The sequence below is a fragment of the Haliotis cracherodii genome, unplaced genomic scaffold, assembly GCF_022045235.1.
Source record: "Haliotis cracherodii isolate W230 unplaced genomic scaffold, xgHalCrac1.p SCAF_24, whole genome shotgun sequence".
Classification (NCBI taxonomy): domain Eukaryota; kingdom Metazoa; phylum Mollusca; class Gastropoda; order Lepetellida; family Haliotidae; genus Haliotis; species Haliotis cracherodii.
In genome coordinates this window covers 7524304-7539456 of record NW_027266280.1, presented here as the reverse complement: position 1 = coordinate 7539456, position 15153 = coordinate 7524304, and positions in this window count along the sequence as shown.

The window sequence follows — 15153 nt, the reverse complement described above, 5'->3', positions numbered from 1 at the left end:
CACGATCAACAACTGGGCCACCCGTAGCCATCTAAATCTAATGCCCGTTTCAGCAAGGCTCAGTATGGGTACTGCGTTGTATTATAGCATCACAGGCGATCAATCCCCAATGACATTCAGTGTATAGGAACATGGATGCTTGGTATCTTCAAAATGACACAAAAACTCAAAAAGGGTTCTGCGAAGGCATCCATATTCAAAACACATATATACATGTCTGCATTCCAAATAAACATTTAACCAGGAACCACAATAAAGTTTCTCTGTTTGTCTGTTGTTTTACGCCGCACTCAGCAATATTCCAGCTATATGACGGCGGTCTGTAAATAATCGAGTCTTGACCAGATAATCCAGTGATTGATATCATAAGCATCGATCCATGCAATTGGGATACGATGACATTTATCAACCAAGTCAGCGAGCCTGACCTCCCGATACCGTTAGTCGCCTCTTACGACAAGCATGATCGCCTTTTACGGCAAGCCTGGGTTGCTGAAGGCCTATTCTAAGTCGGATCTTCACGGGTCCACAATAAAGTAGGTTTAACGGTAATTTCCTGTTCATCGTTTTAATTATTTTACAGATATTAGTGAAAATAAAAACGACCTTTTAGCAGACGTAGATATAAAATGAAAAAAAGAAATGCAGTTTATTTCACAGTGAGGGATGGCAAGGTAGCCCAGTAGTACACGCGATCGCTCGGTATGAGTGACTCGAGTTCGACTTCATATATAGCATGTGTAAACATGAAGCAAATTATGTTCCTGTTGTTTCCCACTCACTCAATCAATTACCGAGGGGTCACGCTGGGCCCAGTGACCTAAGACACATCATCTATTAACAATAGTGCATTGCGCCCCTTTACTGTGCCAGGATCCGGTGATCGTGGATACGAGTTATGATCCTTGGTTAGTCTGCACCATACACATGCTGGCTGGGTGTAACAGTGACGCTTTGTCGCTCATCATTGTTTCACTCAGACACAGACAGTCTTTGGACGACCTCGACCTTCAGACACAGATAACCGACATATCACATATAATATTAACCAGTCACAATTAAACTTTGTATATATACTTACTACGCCAGTAGTGACAATCACGGACACTATCTCCTGCACGTGGTGACATATGTATACCATGTCCAACACAAAAGCATAAACAGTTGAATATAATTGTTATGTATTTCGTATTTGATAGTGGTTGCAGGAGTCAACTAAGACTAAGAGTGTTTAACGCCGCAATAAACAGTATTTCAGCTATATCACATCGTGTCTTAGGCAAAAACCTGTGGGAGCAAAGCGCGAATCGGTGCAGGTCTCATCACTTTGGTGAAACCCACGAGCAAAGGAATGGTGCTGACAAACCCGGAAACAGTGTGGGTGAACGGGGATTCGAACCTACAATCATAGGTTTTTGGCACGCCTAAGAAGCGAAACTAATATTTGAATAAACCGAGCTGCTTGGTCTCGTACGGACAACTGACGAAGCAAAACGATTTCTATATACAGTTGAATCTCGTTGTGTCGAACTTGGATGTGTCGAATTCTCGGTTGTCTCGAACTCACGTTCTGGTCCCTGCGTGTTCTTTCTATATGTATCATCATTTATACTCGGAAATCTCGCGTAGCGAGATTTCGTCTTCTTTTAAAATGGCCTACATCCGGTTATCATGGTGAAGATACCAATTTGTCATATCTTTCAGTGTGAAAGACTGAGTTTTCTGAAGTTGAAGAAAAAGGTAATATTTTTATTGCAGTGAACATAACACTTGATATTTCACTACAACGAACATGATGAACGTACCACCTTGACGAACTATTACCTTACAAGAGTTAACTTCCCGCAACTTGTCTCCCTTTATCGTAAGTGTCTGGCCCGAACACAAACTGTTAAGTTCTTTTTGACGTTTGTTCCACACTGACAAGGCAAATCAATTACACATAGTCTATTATGTTACTGTCGGTTCTTGCCGTTTGTTATTCTCTTGAAAATGTCTCATTTAACTCGTCAATCGGGATCGTTCGTTTCGCAAGGTGCCATATTTGTTACTTGACCAGCCTGTATTCTATCGCTTCGTAGATTTCACGAATATATTTTGTTGAAGTTGATTTTGTATATAATCATGAATAAATGTCTGATAAAGAATTTTCGTGACCCTAAATATATTTTGTAACCTTTGTTCTTTATTTTTTTAAGATTTTACAAACACGGAATTACCTTGTAAGTCGCAAATACAAGGGGCGGTGAAACGTTGTGTGTTAGGTAAGGAGAATTTACGTTTCAAGGTTTTACATTTGTAATGAAATATGTTTCCAGTAGACAACTACACAAAAAGTATACAATACATATTAAATTCCATGTGTCTCGTGAAATATCATGTTTCTTTCATCGACTGACGGGGGGAAACATGATATTTAACTGGAAATTTCCATTTGCAAGCAATCACTGCACATCCACGTAGTGAAATGCCCACTACAGCATTAAATTTACATTCAACGTAGTGCCCTATCTTGTGTTACAATACTTGGAACCTGTACAATCTTTGTCAGTGAGCCATCTCATTTCATTGTACGTTATTTGGAATTTCCTACTATTTTGTCGCTTTTTTTTTAACAGTAGTCGCTTTAAAGAATGCGTTTATTGTTTATATATAATCATTTCCGTGCGCCCGTGAAGATCCGGGGTAGAATAGGTCTTCAGCAACCCACGCTTGCCGTAAAAGGCGACTATGCTTGTCGTAAGAGCCTAGGCTACTAACGAGATAGGGTGGTCAGGCTCGCTGACATGGATGATGCATGTCATCGATCCCAATTTTTTTAAAGTTACGACTTATCCTGTCAGGACCTGTAGTTTTATTGTGGGACAAATACTGAATGATATCCACTATTTCATTCTTTGTAACTAATTTATTTTCTGAAGTAGACTGTGTACCTTAAAATTAGGTAACGGCATTTTTTCGTCAGTCATACATAAAATAGAAAGAAAATAACCATTCATTACCTCTGCTGTATCAAAATATGCTTGTTGTGTAAGGCGACTAACGGAATCGGGTGGCCAGGCTCCCAATTGCGTGGATCGATGCTCATGATATTAATCACTGGATTGTCTGGTCCAGACTCAATTAATTACAGACCGCCGTCATATAGCTGGAATATTGCTGAGTGCGGCGTTAAACAACAAACAAACAAACATTCCCGTGCCTGGTGACTTGGTTGATTTCATGTTATCGTAGCACGACGGCGTTGATGGTTCCTCACAATATCAATCACTGGTTTGTTTGATGTAGAATCGATTACTTACAGGCCGACGTCAAACAGCAGGAATATTGCGGCATTAAACAACAAACAATCCCCAAACATTATGCACATGATACATGCTGTTAATTGTTAATGTCTTAATTATTAATTATTAATTACTTGTGCAATTTAGAATTGGTTTCTTTATAAGTGAGAATATCTATTATAGCCTTTCATTATGCGACCGTCCCTTGGTCTAGTGGATACACCGGAACACCGAAAGGTCCGTGGTTCGATGCCAGCCGCAGTTAAATGTGTTCAATCATACTGTATAATTCCGCATGTCCAAATGTGCTTTAAATTGCATCTGAAATATATATAATATATGGGGAAATATATGTGAACCATTACGCAACGAGTTGACAATTGTTTTAGGTAAGCCCGTTTGCGCTAAGACGGAACTCGGTCGAAAAAAATGGCCATGAGAGGGGCACGAGTCGCTATTCGGCTTATCCTGGAATAACACTAGTTGGTCACGAATGGTGCAGTAATCTAGAACACGACGCGTAATGATACAATCCCTTCAGATACATTGCACTTCGGGCTTTCCTCCCACATTAAGCTGACACGCCGTGATATAACTGGAATACTGTTAAAAGCGGCTTTAAACCCAACTCACTCACTCAGTCACTCAGATACATTGCCCATTCGTCACCACTCGCCCCTTTCCGTAACCTGCAAGAAGACTCGTCCCCCTATCGATGAATGTTATGTGCGAAAATACGACAAACCAATCAGAATGCACGTATGATTTCAAGTTCTTCGTCAAAGAATCCCTCAGGAATAATGTCTTGCATCTAAAAATATACCCAAGACACAGTTAAATGTGTTTAAACATACTGTATAATTCCGCACGTCCCGATGTGCTTTAAATTGCATCTGAAATATATATAATATATGGGGAAATATATGTGAACCATTACGCAACGAGTTGACAATTGTTTTAGGTATGCCCGTTTGCGCTAAGACGGAACCCGGTCGCAAAAATGAGCCACGAGAGGGGCACGAGTCCCTATTCGGCTCGTCCCGGAATAACACGAGTTGGTCACGAATGATACATTGCCCCTACTCATGATCCACTTCAGCTTTCTAATTTTATCGGTGTGCCCCGTGGAATCCTCGGTGGCTGAGTGGGTTAGATCGCTGACTTTGTGTGAATGGCGATAAGGTGCTTCACTCTGGCAGTGTGGATGCGAATCCCAGATGGGACTCAACCAAACAAATAACTATAATCTGTACTTTACTAAGAAAGTGTTATCCCAAATATAACAATTGTTTCGTATCCTTTAAAAGAGAGAAAGATTGTGTAAAATCCTTTTGGTGAAGCCGGATTCAAGGGAAAAAACTAGAGAAAGGTAAGTTGCCCTTATGGTTAAAGCATTCGATCGCCACGCCGCAGATCCAGGTTCGAGTCTCAACGTGAACAGTGAATAATTTCATTTTGACTTCCCCGTCGTCATTTAGCTGGATTATTGCTAAAAGCGGCTAAAACCATACTCACTAAATATCTCTGAAATCATTAGTCGTCTATCTTATCAAAAACCTGTGATCATGTTTGTCGCTGCACCCACATTCATATATATACAAGCACAAGGTCGATGCACATTATACTGAAACACTTGAAGTAGAAAGGTGAGGTGAGGTGAAATGGGGTTTAACGTCGCGTCCAAGATAATTGCACTTATATAGCGACGTGCATGTACGTGCGTGTGTTTGTGTGGCTGCTTGTACTAGTCCGGACTGATGCCGATTTATAGTGCTAGCTCACTGAGATACCATGCCCATCTTTTAACGTGTTTTGGTATGACGCGGTCGGGGATCGAACACCGGACCTTCCGCTCTCAGGGCGGACGCTCTATAACTAGACCACGGAGGCGGTCTGAAGTAGAAAGGTAGTCGTGATTGCTGTTATAGTACTATCTATTTCACGTGCGTTCTCAAATGTCCGCTATCTCACAGCTACTCAGCGATACGTGTTATACCCTTGTAAACACTGATATACGGCGATACGCACCAATTTATATGATAAACATCGATCACAAATAGAGTCATAAACAGGTTATCATTGTCAGACATTGAAAACAACGGTTACACAGCTGTACCAACTGAAAGGTGACGACCGAGTTGTCAACATTCTGTTGTGATGGAATCATGTTTTCAGGTTAGCGAGTATAACTAAGTATTTGATACCTCAAATATTATTTGAAACCGGTGTTTTCAAGACTCGTATCGACTGTGTCAGTCGGGGGTTTAAACTGTTTAATCTCACAAGCATTATATACTCGGTGACACCCGCAAATTTGAAAACTGTGGTGGCCATCTTTGAAAAAAAAATCTTATTGTATGACATTGTTAAATACAAAACTGAGAAAGTTTTCATAGCACTCATTCTACGTGAATTATCACATACGAGGGGCGTTCAATACGTTTTGCAACTTCAATCTAACACCAAGTCGCAGAATATCTTTTGCACTTTTAATTTTCAATATAATCTCTATTCACCTCAATACACTTATTGCATTTGTCCTTCAATCTTTAAATACAACTTTTATAGAAATCCGCAGATTGGCACTCTAACCACGCCTCTGTGGCAGCCTTTATGTCCTCGTCATCCTGTAAGTGTCTTCCACGTGGGGCAGATTTCGTTTGCCGGAACAGGAAATAGTCACTGGGGGCTAAGTCTGGGTTGTAGGCTGGGTGATTTAACTGTTCGAATCCACCTTCACATATGGCGGCCTGTGCAATTCTCGACCGGAGCGTTGTCATGCAAAAGTAGAATATCACGTGTTATCATCCCACGGCGTTTCTGGTGAATAGATTTTCGCAATACTTCATTACATTAGCGTAATACTGTCCATTGATTGTAGTTTTTGGTGGCATTTAATCAATCAGTAATATGCCTCTTGCATCCCAAAATATGGTGGCCATTACCTTGCCAGCCGATGATTGAGTGCGAAACTTCCTCGGAGGCGGAGAATTGGGGTGCTTCCATTGCATGGATTCCAATTTAGTTTCTTGGTCCCAATAGTGGATCCATGTTTCATCACCTGTCACTAGACGATAAAGAAGTCCGGCTTCATCAGCAGCATAGAGATCCAGGAGTTCTCGACAACTTTCAGTTCTCTGATGGCGATCTTGAGTTCTGGGGTTTCTAGGTACCCATCTTGCAGATACCTTGGACATACCAAGATGCTCATGAATAATGGTTACAGCAGTTCCAATTGATATTTGGAATTCCCTGGAAAGTTCAGATAGTTTCACTCGTTGGTTAGATAAAATTCTTCTTTCTGTAGCAGCAATGGTTTCCGGTTGGGTGGCATCTGAAGGCCTGCCTGGCCTTGGGTCATCGTCTATGGACTCCCTACCCCTTTTAAACTGTAGAGACCAATGGCAAACTGTGGAATAGTCAGGAGCATCCTTACCCATCACTTTACTCATGGATTTCTTTTGCTTTGCATCCCTCCTTGGTAAGGAACTTTATTACAGCGCGTTGTTCATGTTTGAGAGAATCAATGATTGTGACCACCCTTAGGTGAATGAAGCCATCACATCTAACTTATTGTTGTGTCTGGAACGTTTTACGACACATGTCAACCTGATGTCACGTCATGTCACGCCTGCCACAAGTTGACATTGTTTGTGCAAACACAAATGCACAAGTTGCAAAACTTATTGAACACCCCTCGAATGGGGGACATTCAAGACGCCATTTTGGAACGCAATAACGCCAAATGCTGCCGTGACAACTGAACACCCCTTTTTAGTACAGTAAACTACGGTTATAACGAACTCAAAGGGACTACTACTTTTAGTTCGTTATAACCGTAGTACACTATAAGCATATATACAGCATAACTATAGCAAATAGTCGGGACTAAAAAGTTAGTTCGTTATATCCGTCAGTTCGTTATAACCGTAGTTTACTGTAATAGAGAAAAACAAACAAATCGAGGTTATCCAATCTCATTAAAATGAGGGGGCGTAGTTATAAACATTGTCAGCATTTTCTTAAGAATACCCTTAAAACGCCAAAGAAAAGAGTCTTCGACTTACTGTAACTTTTAAAGAATTTGATTTATCTAAAACAAAGAAGTAACTGAGAGTGTTTATTATCTTTTAGATCTTTTACGTCCGTACGATACATGTCTTTGTAAAGATTTCCATTCGATTCAACAACGTTTTTTAACCAATCATATTGCAGCACACAATTGTTTTCGTTTTACAATTATAACATTGTGTTGAATAAACAAAAAATAGTTTTTGGCATCCCGAAAAGGTCCTGAACATAGCTAGACTCTACCTTCACTGGGTCTCATGTGAACGGTGAATTATTTAAAAAGATTATGAGCAGTGAGTCATGGATATAATATACATGTATTGGAAATACGAATATAACTGAAACACACCGGGTAAGATTCTCTTCATCATAAAATACATTCTTAAAAAGACTAAGTCTCGTTGATAAAACGAGATGATAAAAGTGGCAAAAATCGTCGGCAAGCCTCGGATTTTTTCCACTTTTATCAACTCGTGTTGATATATTTGATATCAAAAGACACGATGGTGAGATTTTATTTATCATCCAACATCATTCGGGTGAGATTCTCTATGTCTACAATGTTAAAACGATATTCCATCACGTGCCGTCAGCTGTCAAGGTCAAGACCTGTATGACGCACGCCCTGATGAGATTGTTACCAGATAAGCGTCTGATAAAATACTGTATACTAATGAGGCTGCTATCTTCGCCTTCAGCCACACAGCGAGTACAGGGCTGGTCGTACAGGCATGCCAATCCTTCTCATATCACAATATCACTTATCTCGCATACAGACACTGGAGAAAAAAATCTCCCAGTCAAGTCTACAATACTTTGACATGTCTTGAATTCTTGCGTTTCAAATTGATCTGGGGTTCTTTCTATTATGTATTACAATATTTATTTAAATATCTTAAATGTTTTCTTTTCAGAGACTTAATATTCATTTACAACATCCAGGTCCAACTGACTGCGATACTCCAACAGGTGTCGCTTCGCGTAGCGCACCGAGAATAGCTCCGAACACAAGACAAACCAATCGAAAATATAGTCCATGATAAGCAAATGTTGAATCCGCGAAGAAAATTCCCATCTACATTTCAATACTTTCAAATTTGGAGTGTTGTTTCCCTTTATGATAAAATTAAAAGGTGGGACAGTGAAAACAGAAAACATTTTTTCTTGTACAGAGTTCTTCATCCAGGGAGTGTTGTGGCAAATTGTAAGAGATATATCATCTCAGAAAAGATAAAGATGAGCAGATATTACAGATATTTTCATCTTGATATAGAAAAAGTAAACGGCTGGATACGATCCTCTCAAAGCGTACGTAACTGCAACATTGCCAACACCAAAAGCGAAGCCTAATGTCTGTGTAAGGAGTAGATAAGCACGTGGTGCAAACATCCGGTTTCGAGATTTGTATGTGACTTCGGTCGTCGGTGACGAATCTCGATGCCTAGACAGGAGATGGTTGTCAAATCTCCACTGCAGCTTTACCGGTACCTACTTCGATGTACAAAGAAGTTACCACAGGAGACGCAAGCTCATTACCGCCATCACATTCGACAGGTGCGCACACAGTATCCTAATTTCGTGATATCAAAATTGAAATATGTAACCAGTTCTTTAAGTTTCAAGAGACTCCTTAGGATTGATGTCTAGAAGACTCAGTCGTGGTATCGACTAAATACTGCTGTACCAATATCATCTCTTTTTAACAAAAAGGTTAACGTGGATCATTTGACCTTTCATTCTTATATGGGGGGCACGGGTGGCCCAGTCGTCCAAGGCGACGCGATTCGCTGTGCAGATTTGCGTCCCTTGGGCACGCCAGAAACCTATGATTGTGGTTTCGAATCCCGGTTCGCCCCAATTATGTTTCTAGGTTTGTCAGCACCATACCTGTGCTCGTGGGTTTCACCGAAGTGGTGAACGTCTTAGACCTGCATCACTTCGGGTTTTCCTCCCACATTAAGCTGACACGCCGTGATATAACTGGAATACTGTTAAAAGCGGCGTTAAACCCAACTCACTCACTCACTCATTCTTATATTAATAAAACACGAATCACTATTTTATGAATAATACATAAATTCATTTGATTGGTGGAGGTTATCACCAATCGACGTAGAATACGCCAGTCGAAGTGAAATACCCAAACAGCGTACGTATTGTTAATACCCCGATCAGCGTGTAATAGGATATGAAAATTGTCCGTGATCGGACTTAGTCGTTATAATACGCGGTTGTGTTATACACTCGTGATCATGCGTTGGCGAAATGTCATATTTTGAGATAAACGTTTTCTAGAAAGAAATGTTAGCTCAAAGTGAAAGAGTTAATTTATGAATGGCAGGTTACAAGAATAACAAAACAACTGACCTAATCCCTAAAACTCCCCTCCATTTGGATTGGTTTTCTTTTTGCTACGATTACCATATTATACCACGACGACTGGACCCACTTGCACAAAGCGATCTTAGCGCTAAGATGATCGTAACTCCAATACTTTAACATAGACTTACGAAAACTTTAGCGCTAAGAGCGCTTTGTGCAAGTGGTTTTTGGACCCGAGACTAACATATCAATTCTTACAGATGACTATTGTGGAACCAAGCATGATATATTTGCGCGATCTGTGATAAGTATTCGAAATATGTTAAATCTACTTAACTATTAATCTGTCTTGTCAGGGTTTTCGAAGTCATGCAGACGAAATTCACCCAGAGCGTATTCAGCAGATCATCAGTCGTGCAGTTGATGACGCGCACTGGTTGCTGAAGAAGGTCAGTGACGTGTGTGTATTAGACACATGGGAGACGTGACATGTGTGTAAAGTAAATCCTGACATTAATTTCCTAAGTTATCATGCGACTTTATAAATGTAGTTATCTGTTTATTGTCCATGATTCGTGAGTATATGTAAGACAGCTACTCGATAAATCGCAAAGAACAATTAAGCGTGATTTATTTCACGATAAAACAGTTGTATCATGACTTCTTTACTGGAGATTCGAACATGAACTCGCAACTTCATGACGTCGTACATTGGACGACGTTTTTAGAAGGAAGTTTGTTTTTTGTTTTACGCCGCACTCAGCAATATTCCAGCTATATGTAACGGCAGTCTGTAAATAATCGAGTCTTAACCAGACAATCGAGTGATTGACATGAGAATCGATCCACGCAGTGGGGATACGATGACATGAATCAGCCAAGTCAGCGAGCCTGACCACCCGATCCCGTTAGTCGCCTCTTACAACAAGCGTGTGAAGGGAAGTGTGTGTGTGCGTGCGACCTTCTGTGCGTGGCCTACATTAATTCGGATAATGGTTATCTAAAATCAATAGCACGCACGCACGCACGCACGCACGCACGCAAGCACACACTCACTCACATACATACTTTCCTACTGTGTCACTGTCCATCTTAGATCGATCTTTGATTGAGAAGCATGTTTAACAAACAACTCGAATAAAGCATATACCAGAAAAAACAACATTTTACACTTTTATCTAAAACAGTTGAATTGTGATTTTGTTGATAATCGTTTGTTGACTCTTCCTTACAGTATTCAAAGTGACACCTGTACAACATGGCCGACCGTCAAGAACAAGGGGTAGACAACTCTGGTGACAGTTGTGACCCAAAGATATGTGCATGTGCTGCCAGATTGAATCATGCGGCGTCTGTGTGGGACATAGTATCAGACTGTGAGCGTGTTATGTGACTTACTCCTATGAAAATAGCAAAAAGTATGTGGAAATCACGTAATCTAGTACTTTGCTCTTCTGCCAAACAGCTCTGTCCTGTTTACAGCCAGTCCATGTCAAAGACCATCAAAAGGAAAGACCCCTTCCATCACACAACCTTGGGCCTAAGGTGATCATAAGTTCTGAGATTTTAACCTTAACCTTAGCTAAGTTTGTTTTGTGGAACGGGGGTTAATTTTGAGCTGGGCCCCGTTCCACAAAGCCATCTTAGCGCTAAGGTGTCGATAACTCCCATACTTTAACACTGGCTTACGATAGTAGCGCGAAATCGCTTTGTGGAACAGTGCCCAGATTGTAGATTTCAAGGGAATACAATATGAATGTGATGCAAACTTAGTTCCTCTTATTTTGTTCGTGTACAATTATATGATACTGCCATGTTTCAAGCTTGGCATTGAGTGAGGAACTCTGGAAGTGTCTGGTGACCGCACGTTACTGACCTGCTGACATGTATTTCGAAACAAGATCCTTCCCATGTTCCCAAGGGAAGGCTAGGGAGTTAACTGACTATAAAAGTCGAGTTTCTACCCTTGCCGAGCTAGGCTGGAATTATGGAGTTATAATTTGGCTGGACTAACGAGTTTATGCATAGACCAATCAAAATCGCGTAACGAAATCGACATCTGGTTCGTAAACTGCCGTTCAGGTTTCAGTCGATTGCAGGATTTGCATGGCATGTGTACCGTCAACTTAGCGGTCATTTATATTCCAAATCTCAAGTTGCTCACGTGATCTGGTGCATGTGGCGAAGTAAGACCCGTTTTATTACAATAAAGATTTTGGTTATAGATCAAATCGTCTTCACTGGGCGCACCAATTTTGTTTGAAGCAAATACAAGTGATATGACAGGTGGGATTTGATTGGTCATTAGAAGGGACATGGAAGGGACATAACTCCTAAAAGCCACTGGTGGCGCTACGATCGAGCACAGAAATTCCAGTCTAGTTCAGCAAGGGTAGAAACTTGACTTTCACAGTCAGTTACCTCCCTTGCCTAGGGAAGATGGATCCTTCCAGATGGGGACATTTTCTGCGAATTTCACTGAAATAGATTGGATCTGCCTTTGAGTTGCATGGGAGCTAGAGCTGCCAATTCGTCAGTATTTCACGGGTTATACAGGTATACTTCACGGGTATGCACTACCTTCATCCATCACCCGTCAATACACACGGCCGTGGCGGTCGGGTAGCCTAGTGGTTAAAGCATTCGAAGACCGTCGTTCGATTACCGACATGGGTACATTGTGTGAAGCCCATTTCCGGTGTCCCCCGCCATGATGTGGCCGGAATATTGCTAAAAGCGGTGTAAAACCATACTCACTCACTCACTCACTCACTCAATACTCACGCCCGCTATGCAGTGCAGTTGCTAATTTGAACCAACGACTCAAGCGACGGCCTGATTCCAGAGGGACAAGCCAGCGAATGTTTTAGACCAATGAGCGCTCAGATTGCATGTATAAACGGCAATGTTTCTCGCTTTGTATTGCGTGCAACATTGCGTCATGTTCGACAAATTGTGGGGTTCGCCAGTACATGCACAGAGTGACTTTTTCCATGAACAATTACCGTACATATGTTATAAGTTTACTGAATATAGACATGCGTCATTGATATATCGACATATGAGTGAGTGAGTTCAAGCAATATCACGGCTCGGGACAACAGAATTTGACTTCACACATTGTACCCATGTGGGGATTCGAACCCGGGTCTTCGGCGTGACAAGCGAACGCTTTAACCACTAGGCTACCTCACCGCCCAATGACATAATGAGATGGCGTTGTCACAACGTATTTCAACCTTCTACCATAACGTTAGCTCACGTCGTTGTGACTACGTATACGTCCATGGTAGTCATTCAACAGAATAACGTTGCATGGACGTAATATTATGACATGTGACAACGTGCAGTGCCACGTTCTCATAACATGAAATGCAACGTTCTCACTAACGGGATCGGGTCGTCAGGCTCGCTCACTTGGTTGATGCATGTTATCGTATCCCAATTGCGCGGATCGATGCTCATGATGTCATTCACTGCATTGTCTGGTCCAGACTCGATTATTTACAGACCGCCGTCAAATAGCTGGAATATTGCTGAGTGTGGCGTTAAACAAAAACAAAACAAAAAAACAACGTAAAATGAAGCATCCCCACAAGGTAAAATGCACGTTCCCACAACGTAAAACAACGTCAACGTGATGACGACGTGAAAATGACGTATCACAACGTTAGCCAACAACGTTGTGACAAAATCATTTGAATGAAAGTTCGCTGAAGAACGTTTTATGGATGTAATATCATAACTTGCACCGCCTACTTGTCTCGGGTTTTGTGAGTTGGTTCAACTTATGCTGGATTACCAGTAATATCATAACATTGGGAAAACGTAAACATAACGTTGCCACAACGTTTGGACAGCGTGAAATCGTTGGCTAAATACACTGTACTAAATATACAGCGACCGTATGCCTTCACAGGAGATGGAGGCACGTAATGTATCCTTATCTGTGAAGTATTGACAATAGAGCTGCCAAGGCACAAGTGGTCCATCGCTGTAGTTATGAATCCACTAATATTCCTGCCTGCAATGACACCATTAGTTGTCTTGACATGGAAATAACATTTGTTGTCAAAACCTTTTTACAAGGACGTATGTAGAGGAGTGATGTTTAACGAAATGAACACAAACATGTATATGCTTTTAATAACTACATACGTGTTCGTTGCTGTTATTACTGAAAATAAATATTGAAGACATTGTTGGAGTCCAGATCGATGAGTTGAGCGATACCGTATTTCCTGTATTTACGCCCCCAGGGGTCTATTCTGTTTAGAGCTGGCAAAGTGGCATCTCCTTACCGAATCCCAATTTCTAAAGTTACACAAAGGGTGTGTTTTTACACCAACATATGACAGTATCAAATCGGGAACTGTATCTTGGGTTTTCATTAAAGGCTATTATATGTAAGTGTTTTCATATCATACCCATATCAACCCGAGACCCACGTATCAGCCCTTCTTATCATATACCATGAGTGAGTGAATTGGGTTTAAAGCCGCTTTTAACAGTATTCCAGTTATATCACGGCGTGTCGGCTTAATGTGGGAGGAAAACCCGAAGTGATGCAGGTCTCAGACTTTTACCACTTCGATGAAACCCACGAGCACGGGTATGTTGCTGACAAACCTAGAAACATAATTGGGGCGAACCGGGATTCGAAACCACAATCACAGGAATCTGACGTGCCCAAGGGACGCAACTCTGCACAGCGAATCGCGTCGCCTTAGACGACTGGACCACCCGTGCCCCTCATATATCATGACATCAAATTGTAAAATGTATCCATCAATCAAATCTGGGTACATTCCGTACATATCCGAAAAAATTGTGCCGAGTCTTGCATCTCGCCAGATAGTTTCTGAACAGCTTTATGTCGCTTACTATTCATTTTGTTCACAAAACCCTTCCATGTCCGTTTCGCTTTTAAATCTGTCCTCGTCCCTTAAAGATTCCTGATTAGAATAGGTCTTCAGCAACCCATGCTTGTCGTAAGAGGTGACTATGCTTGTCGTAAGAGACGACTAGCGGGATCGGGTGGTCAGGCTGACGAATGACTTGGCTGATTCATGTCATCGTATCCCAGTTGTATAGATCGATGCTCATGATGTCAATAATTGGATCGTCTGGTCCAGACTCGATTATTTACAGACCGCGCTCATATGGCTGGAATATTGATGAGTGCGGTGTTAAACAACAAACAAACACAAAATCTGTCCGCGATTTGGCTGAAAAGAGGTATCTACCTATGTTCGTGAGAGAACATAAAGAATTAAAGTCATTCGTTTCAAGAGTTTATTCCTGCTACACCATCACTTGGATACATGAAAGTGTGTTTGTGTTTTGCTTCATGCGTCTCATAGCACGTCATACATGTGTTTACCTTCAACCGAGTTTCTTCATGTTTCCAACTGTGTTGGACCGCAGGTGACACTAAGGGGAAGTAATTCTTGAAAGTTACGGAAAAACATAAATT